This window comes from Somniosus microcephalus, chromosome 11 (assembly GCF_052327205.1).
Source record: "Somniosus microcephalus isolate GS21.2 chromosome 11, FLI_Smic_1.0, whole genome shotgun sequence".
In the NCBI taxonomy this organism is placed as follows: Eukaryota; Metazoa; Chordata; class Chondrichthyes; order Squaliformes; family Somniosidae; genus Somniosus; species Somniosus microcephalus.
Window position 1 is genome coordinate 232,543,982 of NC_140997.1, and position 12,432 is coordinate 232,556,413.

Genomic DNA, 12,432 nt, shown 5'->3' on the forward strand with positions numbered 1-12,432 from the left:
GCGGCCTGTTTCTTTTAAGGCACGGTCCCTTTAAATTTCTGCGCCTGTGCGGTATTTACAATGTAAAAGCTGGTGAGCAGTCTGCGCGGAACCTTTCAGATTATTGCGCAGCCGCACACGCGAGCACCTTGGGAACATTGCGTGTCACATGAGAGATTTGGACAGGTGGGAAGTAGGTTTTAAGGAGCGTCTTAAAGGAGGAGAGAGCGGTAGAGAGACAGAGAGGTTATGGGAGGGAATTCCAGAGCTTCGGGCCTTGGCAGATTAAAGCACGGTATTCTGGGAGTGTTGATGGTGTTTTGGGGTTTGAATGGCCCTTGGATGTGGGAGGAAGTGGTGATGGTGTTGGCTCTGGGAGCACTGGGCGGGGTCTTTGGGTATGCACCTATTGGGTGAGTGGGTTGTGGTAGATGGTGAATAGTGGGTGTGGTGGTCTGGGAGTAGTGTGTTGGGAGTCGTGGAGCAATGGGAGGTGGGTGCTGGGGTTTGTGAGGAGCAGGCAGCGTGCTGGAATCTGGAAGGAATGAGAAAAGGGGTTCCATAGGCGTGCAAATCCAAAGAGGTGCTGAAATGATTGAGGTGCCGATTGGGAAGGGGAGCATTGTGACTACTGAAGGATGCTCAGTGTTGTCACTGGATGCTTGTATATTTACTTCTGCTCTTCCAAAATTAGCTTGTATCTGAAAAGAGCATTTTGAGGTATGTGTTTGGGTTGAAGTGCTGGTAGGTTCAGGCCAGTCATGTATGGAAACATTTCACTTAAGCCAATACATTTAATGGTGTGATGCATGTAATTCATTACCTCAGATTGCTTCCACCACCAATGGCAGACCTGTACCTACCAGTACTTCGACCTAATGATATTTCTCAAAACGCTCTGCAACCCAATTTTGGAAGGACGGAATCTAATTGTAGTCTTGAGTGTTCTTCAAGGTTCAAGTGACGTCATGCAAAAAAATGTTCACACCCAACATTCCTAATCCTCGTGACCATTTTGACTTTATCCTGAAGTGCCCATTTGATGGTTTGCACTGTAGTTGGTGAAGCTACTGTACCTTCAGTCCAGCTGGTCTTGCCAACGTCGGTCCACTCTTTCTCCAGCTGTGTGTTGCCCTGTAAGCTGCAGTCGGAGTTGGACAGGAATGAACAGTTGCTTTTCTTTGTCCTTTCTCTGTCCTGTTTTGCTACTGCCCGTCTTGGTATTTTGCCCTTGAGAAGGTGATGGTGAGCTGCTGCCTTGAATCGCTGCAGTCCGTGTGGTGAAGCTATTCCCGCAGTGCCTACTTGATTGGCACCCCATCCACCACCTTAAACATTCACTCCCCCACCACCGGCGCACCGTGGCTGCAGTGTGTACCATCTACAAGATGCACTGCAGCAACTTGCCAAGGCTTCTTCGGCAGCACCTCCCAAACCCACGACCTCTACCAACTAGAAGGACAAGGGCAGCAGGCGTATGGGAACACCACCACCTCCAAGTTCCCCTCCAATTTACACACCATCCTAACTTGGAAATATATCGCCATTACGTCATCGTCGCTGGGTCAAAATCCTGGAACTCCCTAACTAACAGCACTATGGAGCAATGTTCCCTCTAAGCTGCGTGCATGCGTGGCTGCGCAGCAATCTAGAAGGTACCACGCAGGCCGCTCACAAGCTGTTCCGTCTAAGATACCGCGTGCACAGCTGCTATTTACATAAGAACATAAGAAATAGGAGCAGGAATAGGCCACTTGGCCCCTCGAGCCTGCTCCGCCATTCAATAAGATCATGGCTGATCTTGGGCTCAAAGCCACTTCCCCGCCCGCTCCCCATAACCCTTCACTCCCTTATCTTGTAAAAATCTGTCTATCTCCACCTTAAATGTATTTAATGACCCAGCCTCCACAGCTCTCTGGGGCAGAGAATTCCACAGATTTACGACCCTCTGAGAGAAGAAATTCCTCCTCATCTCAGTTCTAAAAGGGCGACCTTTTATTCTAAAACTGTGCCCCCGCGTTCTAGATTTCCCCACGAGGGGAAACCTCCTCTCTGTATCTACCTTGTCGAGCCCCCTCAGTATCTTCTGTTTCCATAAGATCACCTCTCATTCTTCTAAATTCCAATGAGTATAGGCCCAGCCTGCTCAACCTTTCCTCATAAGTCAAACCCCTCATCTCTGGAATTAACCTAGTGAATGGTCTCTGAACTGCCTCTAATGCAAGTATATCCTTTCTTAAATAAGGAGACCAAAACTGTACGCAGTACTCCAGGTGTGGTCTCGCCAATACCCTGTACAGTTGTAGCAGGACTTCCCTGCTTTTATACTCCAACCCCTTTGAAATAAAGGCCAACATTCCATTTGCCTTTTTGATTACTTGCTGTACCTGCATGCTAACTTTTTGTGTTTCATGCACAAGGACCCCCAGGTCCCTTTGAGCTGTTGCATTTTGTAATCTCCATTTAAATAATAATTTGCTGTTTTTTTCCTGCCAAAGTGGATAACCTTGCACTTTCCCACATTATACTCCATCTGCCAAATGTTTGCCCACTCACTTAGCCTGTCTATATCCCTTTGCAGGTTCTTTGAGTCCTCTGCACAACTTGCTTTCCCACCCATCTTTGTATCATCCGCAAACTTGGCTACATTACACTCGGTCCCTTCATCCAATCATTAATGTGGATTGTAAATAGTTGCGGCCCGAGCACCAATCCCTGTGGCACCCCACTAGTTACCGTTTGCCAACTGGAAAATGTCCCATTTATCCCGACTCTCTGCTTTCTGTTAGTTAGCCAATTCTCTATCCATGCTAATATATTACCCCCAATTCCATGAGCTCTTATGCAGTAACCTCTTATGTGGCACCTTATCGAATGCCTTCTGGAAATCCAAATACACCACATCCACTGGTTCACCTTTGTCCACCCTGCTTGTTACCTCCTCAAAGAACTCCAGCAAGTTTGTTAAACATGATTTCCCTTTCAGAAAACCATGCTGACTCTGCTTGACTGCATTATGATTTTCCAAATGCCCTACTATTGCTTCCTTAATGAAGGACTCCAGCATTTTCCCAACGACAGATGTTAGGCTAACTGGTCTATAGTTTCCTGCTTTCTGTCTCCCTCCTTTCTTAAATAGGGGTGTTACATTTGCGGTTTTCCAATCCACTGGGACCTCTCCAGAATCCAGGGAATTTTGGTATATTGCAACCAATGCAGCCACTATCTCTGCAGCCACTTCTTTTAAGACCCTGGGATGCAGGCCATCTGGTCCAGGGGACTTGTCATCTTTTAGTCCCATTATTTTACCAAGTACTATTTCCTCAGTGATAATTGTCTTTAGTTCCCCCCTCCCTGTGGCCCCTTGATTATCCATTATTGGGATGTTGTTAGTGTCTTCTACCGTGAAGACAGATACAAAATATTTGTTTAGAGTCTCTGCCATTTCCCCGTTCCCCATTATTAATTCCCCAGTCTCATCCTCTAAGGGACCAACGTTTACCTTAGCTGCCCTCTTCCTTTTTATATACCTGTAGAAGCTCTTACTATCTGTTTTAATGTTTATTGCCAGTTTACTCTCATAATTGATCTTCTCTCTCTTTTTAGTCATCCTTTGCTGGTTTTTTTAAATTTCCCAATCCTCTGGTCTCCCACCAAACTTAGCAACATTGTATGCCTTCATTTTCAATTTGATACCATCCTTTACTTCCTTAGTTAGCCACGGATGGTGCTCCCTTCTCTTAAAACTTTCCTTTCTCACTGGAATATATTTTTGTTGAGAGTTATGAAATATCTCCTTAAATGTCCGCCACTGCATTTCAACTGTCTTACCCTTTAATTTATTTTTCCAGTCCACTTTAGCCAGTTCTGCCCTCATGCCATTGTAATTGCCTTTGTTTAAGATCAGGACACTGGTTTGAGATACAACTTTCTCACCCTCCAACTGAATTTGAAATTCAACCATGCTATGATCACTTTCCTAGAGGATCCTTTACTATGAGATCATTTATTAATTTTGTCTCATTACACAGTACCAGATCTAAGATAGCCTGCTCCCTGGTCAGTTCCATTACATACTGTTCTAGGAAACCATCCCGGATGCACTCTATGAACTCCTCCTCAAGGCTACCATGGTCAATTTGATTTGTCCAATCAATATGGAGATTAAAATCACCCATGATTATTACCGTACCTTTTTACAGGCCTCCATTATTTGTTGATTTATACTCTGTCCAACAGTATTGCTACTGTTCGGGGGCCTGTAGACTACGCTCACCAGAGACTTTTTCCCTTTATTAATTTTTATTATCTCCACCCAAACCGATTCTACATCTTGATCTTCTGAGCCAATATCACTTCTCACCACTGCACTGATCCCATCCTTTACCAACGAAGCCTCCCCACCTCCCTTTCTGTCTATCCTTCTGAATTGTCAAATACCCTGGAATATTCAGTTCCCAGCCCTGATCACCTTGCAACCACGTCCCTGTAATGGCAATCAGATCATACGCATTTGTATCTATTTGTGCCGTCAACTCATCTATCTTGTTACAAATGCTGTGTGCATTCAGATATAGAGCTTTTAACTGTCTTTTTACCAATTGTCCTTGTTTTGGCCCCATTTTCTCTTGCACTCTTATTTTTAAACATTCTGTCCCTTCCTGTCACATTCTGGTTATGATTTCCCCCATCTCTATCCTGCTCTATTGCTTTCTCATTTCTCATTGACTTTTTATTTTCCCGCTCACCCGGATCCTCCCCCCCACTATTTAGTTTAAAGCCCTCTCTACAGCCCTAGTTATTCGATTTGCCAGGACTCTAGCCCCAGCATGGTTCAAGTGAAGCCCGTCCAAACGGAACAGCTCCCTCTTATCCCAGTACCAGTGACCCACAAACCGAAACCCATTTCTCCCACACCAGTCTTTGAGCCACTCGTTCATTTCTCTGATCTTATTTACCCTATGCAAATTCGCTCGTGGCTCAGGTAGCAATCCAGAGATTATTACCTTTGTGGTTCTGCTTTTTAATTTAGCCCCTAGCTGCTTATACTCTCTCAGCAGAACCTCTTTCTTTGTCCTACCTATGTCATTGGTGCTTACTTGGACCATGACAACTGGATCCTCCCCCTCCAAGTTTCTCTCCAGCCCAGAGGAGATGTCCTTAACCCTGGCACCGGGCAGGCAACACAGCCTTCAGGACTCTCACTCTCGACTGATGAGAACAGTGTCTATCCCCCTAACTATACTATCCCCTATCACTACAACATTTCTTTTTACTCCCTCCACTTGAATGGCTCCCTGTACCACGGTGCTGTGGTCAGATTGCTCATCCACCCTGCAGTCCCTGCCCTCATCCACACACGGAGCAAGAATCTCGTACCTGTTGGACAAGGCCAAGGGCAGAGGCTCCTCCACCACTACCTCCTGGATCCCAACACCCGCCTCGCTTGTAGTCACACCCTCCTGTCCCTGACCATGGGCCAAATTGGAAGTAAATACTCTAGTGGGTGTGACTGCCTCCTGGAACTTAGTGTCCAGATAACGCTCCCCCTCCCTAATGTGTCGCAGGGTCTGAATCTCGGACTCCAGCTCATTTTTTAAAAAAAGCTAAAGGATCTTGTTGAATGGTTAAGTGGGTTCACTGAGAAGCCGAGCCCAACAGGCGAGGAAGATTCCTGGTGTAATCTCAGTCTGTGCCATGTTTTATGATTTCACCCAAAGCGGTGCTGGGATGCTACCATTGGCCCCGTCACTGCTGGGTTATGAGAGGGGAACTCGGCCAATGTCCCCACTCTCGATCATTCGCCAGTGACCCTTGCTGGATGCCCAGAGATGTGGCCTGTGGCTGAGGGTAGCATCAGGTTCAACTATTGTGCCCTCCATGGTTCAATTGCCTGCCGGTTCTCATTGACAAGTCACATATAAATAATAGGGGAGGTACTGGAGGGAGATTCACGACATAAATGCTGGTGGTTTTTGTCTGGAAATTTGGCGAGTTTATAAAAACTAAAACTGAAGGTTGGAAATCTTACAAGTTACCAGTAATTGTGAATAACTTTATTTTTTTTTAAAGTATAAGCCCCAAATGTTCCAGCTGTAATTTTTGACTGCAAATATTCTTTATCGCTCAAAATTAATTTGAGTTGCCTCAGTGGTGTATGCAGGTCTTCATTGTCCCAGTGGCTAATGCTTCCTTTGGCAGGGCATCGGTGATTTGGGCTTCCGGGAGCTTGTACCTAGTCTGGAACGTTGTGATCTTGCAGCCTCATTGACTCTCTGCTTTCCTCGCCACCTGCTGAACCATCAGCGGCAGAGCATTCAGCTCGAGAGCTCCTTCCTAAAGCCCATCCATGCCGTAACCCCACCCCATCTCTCAAAGCCTCCTCGATACCTGTCCTCTCAACCAGGCTTTTGGTCTCCTCTTCTGACTTTTCCACCTCTACTCGGTGTCCGTTTTCTCTTCTGTGTAGATGAGCAGCTCCGCTGTCCTTCTCTGCTCTATAGTTAAGCTACAAGTGCCTCGGGACATTTTCTAAATTAAAGCTGCTGTGTAACTGCAAGTTTTTAAAAAAAAAAAAAATTGTTTCATGGAATTATTAATTTAAAGTGTTGATGAATTGATATTTGGGTTGCTGTGATTGAGCCCTAACGTCACCAATACAGCAGTCTGCATATTCCCATTCTTGTGTTATGATATTAAAAATCTCTAAATGTCATGATTTGAAACAAATGTAAGAAGTCACACAACACCAGGTTATAGTCCAACAGCTTTATTTGAAATCACAAGCTTTCGGAGCGCGGCTCCTTCGTCAAGTGAAGTGGAAAAATGCATAAAGACACAGCTTATATAGTCAGAGAATAATGTCAGATGTTTACAGGTAATCTTTCCGACTGCCATTTATCACACCTCGGCAGAGAGATAATCACAGCAATCAAAGGTGTGAATGGTGTCCAAACAGGTCAGTCAGGAAAACATTACATCAAAGAACAATGAGGTGGGGTCACAAGGGGTCAAATGTTGCAGATGCTGGGGTCTGTATGAAAAACAATCTAGATTAGATTTTCAGGTCAACATTATTTTAACACTGGCGTTAACTCTAAGATAAATGGTTTTGCACCAATCAGAATGCCTAGGCTCCTGTCTCCAGCCTGAGGGGTAGGTTTCTGGGGATGGGGAGTGACGTAGGAAAACTATAAGCCCTTGGTTTGAGTATAAAACCAGGCTTTAATCAACTGTTTCACAACCATGAGATTCTAGTTACATCACTAGTTCCTGGTTACAGAAACATCCTGAGCAAGCTGGGCCCACGCCCGAGTATTTATACTCCTTGGACAGCGCCACCAGCTGGCCGCCCAGTGTTATCTCATGCGTCATTTCTACACTAATGGTAAGATTCATGACGGGGAGTGTCATCAGAAGCAATGGAAATTAATGGCAAAATTGGTGCCCCACAGTTTTTCTGTTTTTTTCCATATGTTACCGGTGATGTTAAGAGCCCTTTCAGAAGATTCTTCCTAGTGACGCTACAGTTAGTTTTTGCAGGAGGCTGCATTCCAGGAATGCGATCTATAGATGTACCACTGGGACCTGCTGTCTGCCACTTGCTACCACGTGTGATTGGCAGATACCTCCAAGGGGAATAAAGACTGGGGGGGAGGAGGTGTGGGTTTTATTGCTTCGGGATATTTTTAGGTGACGTTCCTGATTTTCAGCTGGATGGGTAGATTGGCATTTTTTTAGTGTGATTCTGTGCTCCCTGGGGTATGTTGGTGATAAAGAAAGAAAAGAAAGACTTGCATTTATATAGCGCCTTTCACACCATCATTGCAGCCTCATTGACTCTGTGCTTTCCACCCCAAAGCACTTTACTGCCACTGGAGTACTTTTTGAAGTGTAGTCACTGTTGTAATGTAGGAAACGCGACAGCCAATTTGGGCACAGCAAGCTCCCACAAACAGCAATGTGATAATGACCAGATCATCTGTTTTAATGATGTTGATTTGAGGGATAAATATTGGCCCAGGATACCGGGGGAGAACTCCCCTGCTCTTCTTCGAAATAGTGTCATAGGATCTTTTACGTCCACCTGGCAGAACCTTGGCTTAACATCTGATCCAAAAGACGGCACCTCCGGCAGTATAGCGCCCCCTCCGAACTGCACTGGAGTGTCGGCCTAGATATTTGTGCTCAAGTCTCTAGAGTAGGACTTGAACCCACACGCCAACCTTCTGATTCAGGTGCGAGTGTTACCCACTGACGCCTGCAAATGGGATGATTATGGGCAGTTCCTTGAAAGAATGCGCACAAAGCAAAAATACGAACCATTTTTCAGTCACACAATCTTTCGTTACAGAATTCTCTCCCCACCAATTACTCCAAATGTGTAAAGCATAAGCACGTGGTTTTTTTTATTCGTTCATGGCATGTGGGCGTCGCTGGCAAGGCCTGCATTTATTGCCCATCCCTAGTTGCCCTTTTGAAGATGGTGGTGAGCCGCCACCTTGAACCGCTGCAGTCCGTGTGGTGAAGTACTCCCACAGTGCTGTTAGGGAGGGAGTTCCAGGATTTTGACCCAGCGACGATGAAGGAACGGCGATATACTTCCAAGTCAGGATGGTGTGTGACTGGGAGGGGAACTTGGAGGTGGTGGTGTTCCCATGCGCCTGCTGCCCTTGTCCTTCTAGGTGGAAGAGGTTGGGGGTTTGGGAGGTGCTGCCGGAGAAGCCTTGGCGAGTTGCTGCAGTGCATCTTGTAGATGGTACACACTGCAGCCACGGTGCGCTGGTGGTGGGGGGAGTGAATGTTTAAGGTGGTGGATGGGGTGCCAATCAAACGGGCTGCTTTGTCCTGGATGGTGTCGAGCTTCTTGAGTATTGTTGGAGCTGCACTCATCCAGGCAAGAGGAGAGCATTCCATCACACTCCTTACTTGTGCCTTGTAGATGGTGGAAAGGCTTTGGGGAGTCAGGAGGTGAGACACTCACTGCAGAATACCCAGCTTCTGATCTGCTCTTGTTGCCACAGTATTTATGTGGCTGGTCCAGTTAAGTTCCTGGTTAATGGTGACCCCCAGGATGTTGATAGTGGGGGATTCGGCGATGGTAATACCTGGGCAGTTTTCCACATTGTCAGATAAATGCCAGTGTTATAGCTGTATTGGAACAGCTTGGCTAGAGGCGCGGCTAGCTCTGGAGCACAATTCTTCAGCATGACAGCCGGGATGTTGTCGGGGCCCATAGCCTTTGCTGTATCCAGTGAACTCAGCTGTTTCTTGATATCACGTGGAGTGAATCAAATTGGCTGAAGACTGGCTTCTGTGGTGGTGGGGACCTCAGCAGGTGGCTGATATGGATCATCCACTCGGCACTTCTGGCTGAAACGCTTCAGCCTTGTCTTTTGCACTCACGTGCTTGGCTCCAACTTCATTGAAGATGGGGATATTCATGGAGCCTTCTCCTCCCATTAGTTGTTTAATGGTCCACCACCATTCACGACTGGATGTGGCAGGACTGCAGAGCTTTGATCTGATCCGTTAATTGTGGGATTGCTTAGCCCTGTCTATAGAAAGCTGCTTCCACTTTTTAGCACGCATGTAGTTGCAGCTTCCCCAGGTTGGCACCTCATTTTTAGGTACGCCTGGTGCTGCTCCTGGCATGCTCTTCTACACTCCTTATTGAACCAGGGTTGGTCCCCTGGCTTGATGGTAATGGTAGAGTGAGGGATATGCCGGGCCATGAGGTTACAGATTGTGGTGGAATACAATTCTGCTGCTGCTGATGGCCCACAGCGTCTCATGGATGCCCAGTTTTGAGCTGCTAGATCTGCTCTGAATCTATCCCATTTAGCACGATGGAGGTTGTCCTCAGTGTGAAGACGGGACTTCATCTCCCAAGGACACTGCAGTGGTCACTGCTACCAATGCTGTCATGGACAGATGCATCTGCGACAGGTAGATTGGTGAGGATGAGGTCAAGTAGGTTTTTCCCTCGTGTTGGTTCACTCGCCACCTGTCGCAGGCCCAGACTGGCAGCTATGTCCTTCAGGACTCAGCCAGCTCGGTCAGTAGTGGTGCTACCGAGTCACTCTTAGTGATGGACATTGAGGTCCCCCACCCAGAGTACATTCTGTGCTCTTGCTACTCTTGCTCCGTCCAAGTGGTGTTCAACATGGAGTACTGATTCATCAGCTGCGGGAGGGTGGTAGGTGGTAATCAGCAGGAGGTTTGCTTGATCTGAAACCATGAGACCTCATGGGGTCTGGAATCAATGTTGAGGACTCCCAGGGCCACTCCTTCCCGACTGTATACCACTGTGCTGCCACCCCTGGTGGGTCTGTCCTGCCTGTGGGACAGTGTTCCTACACACACTTCATGTTGCCCCTTCACCATGATTTCTCAAGTGTGCGTCACCCCACCCAACCAGCCCCCCCCCCCCCACTATCTCTGTAACCTCCTCCAGCCCTACAACCTCCAAGATCTCTGCGCTCCTCCAGTTCTGGCTACTTGCACATCCCTGATTTGAATCACTCCACCATTGGCGGCCGTGCCTTTGGTTGCCTGGCCCCCAATCTCTGGAATTCCCTCCCTAAACCTCCCTCTCTTTCTCTCTCACTCCTCCTTTAAGACGCTCCTTAAAAGCTGCCTCTTTGGTCAAGCTTTTGGTCACCTGCCCTAATATCTTATTTGGCTCGGTGTCAAATTTTGTTTGATAATTGCTCCTGTGAAGCACCTTGGGACGTTTTACTATGTTAAAGGCGCTGTATAAATGCAAGTTGTTGTTGTACAAACGGAGCAATTTGTGGGGAAGGGAAATTTTGTGAGGAAAGATTTTGAGGCTAAAATATCTGATAGAAAGATACCAAAATGAACTTCTGGTGCGAAAGCTTTAAACTGTCCAGACTGTAAAGCATTTGAAAGAAAAGAAACCCTTGTGTAGTAACTGCGCCCTGTATATAATTTATTGGTAAACCAGCTATTCTCCCATGATAGCTTGAAGTAGTAGAGAGGCCAGTTTGCTTGTGCTGAAATGATTTGGTTTAAAGCTCAGCATGTCCCCGTTGGTGATGTCCGTTAATCTGTTGCATGGAAATGGAATCACATTGCATTCTAATCACTCGAATGTTTTTTGTGGCACTAACTCATTTGAAGAGAAGGTTTTGAAATGGGCACCTTAAACTTGCATCCCATGGCAACAGAGTAATTAGTTCTTGCTCAAGGATCAGCACCTCATCTTCCGATTAGGCACTATACACCTTGAGTATTGTGTGCAGTTTTGGTCGCCTTACCTGAGGAAGGACGTTCTTGCCATGGAAGGAGTGCAGCGAAGATTCACCAGGCTGATACCTGGGATGGCAGGAATGACGTATGAGGAGAGATTGTGTCGATTGGGCTTACACTCACTGGAGTTTAGAAGATTGAGAGGGGATCTCATCGAAACCTATAAAATTATAACAGGACTAGACAGACTAGATGCAGGAAGGATGTTCCCAATGGCGGGGGAGTCCAGAACCAGGGGTCATAGGATAAGGGGTAGGCCATTTAGGACTGAAATGAGGAGGAATTTCTTCACCCAGAGAGTGGTGAACCTGTGGAAGTTTCTGCCACAGAGGGCGGTGGAGGCCAGTTCATTAAATATATTAAAAAAAAGAGTTGGATATATTTCTTAAGGCTAAAGGGATCAAGGGATATGTGGAGAAAGCAGGGACAGGGTACTGAATTTGGATGATCAGCCATGATCTCATTGAATGGCGGAGCAGGCTCGAGGGGCCGAATGGCCTACTCCTGCTCCTATCTTCTATGTTTCTATGTTTACAGCCTTCTGGACTCAACATCGAGTTCAACAATTTCAGATCATAACCTCGGCCCCAATTTTTTATTTATTTATTTATTTATTTTCTCTCACATGGCAGCTGTCGACCATTCTGCCAGTGCCATTTACACTTCATCTAGTCATCTTTTGTTTCTTGTCCCATTACCATCTCCTTTTGCCTATCCTCCCTTTTGTCATTTAACCTCTCCTGCCGTCCACCCTATCACAGCCCTTCCCTTTTGTTCTCTTCTCCCCCTCCCTGCTCCCGCACTTGCTTAAAAACCTGTCGCATCTCCAACTTTTTCCAGTTCTGATGAAGGGTCAAAGACCTGAAACGTTAACTGTGGTTTTTCTCTCTCCACGGATCCTGCCTGACCTGCCGAGTGTTTCCAGCGTTTTTTGTTGTTTCAGATTTCCAGCATCCGCAGTATTTTGCTATTGTTATTAGTTCTTGTGCTGCCTGCAGCTGTTTTGAGACCAAGGCACAAAGGAATATAGTTAACGTTAAACTCTGCCTCATTACGTTTAATTTTTAACCTGATCTGATTAGAGGATCCGTTGCCTGTGGGTTCCTTTTTGTGACGCCAACTGAAACGTGTTCTCCACTTTTATCACTTGTGAGTTTACGGGCAGTGGGATGTGGACCT

The 12,432-nt window shown here is 46.5% G+C and overlaps 1 protein-coding gene across 1 annotated transcript in view; it reads left to right on the forward strand.

Annotated features, from left to right (window-relative positions):
• LOC147111333 (host cell factor 1-like) overlaps positions 1-12,432 on the forward strand; it is a 121,298-nt gene that overhangs the window by 27,645 nt on the left and 81,221 nt on the right. The gene's annotated exons all lie outside the window — the stretch shown is intronic.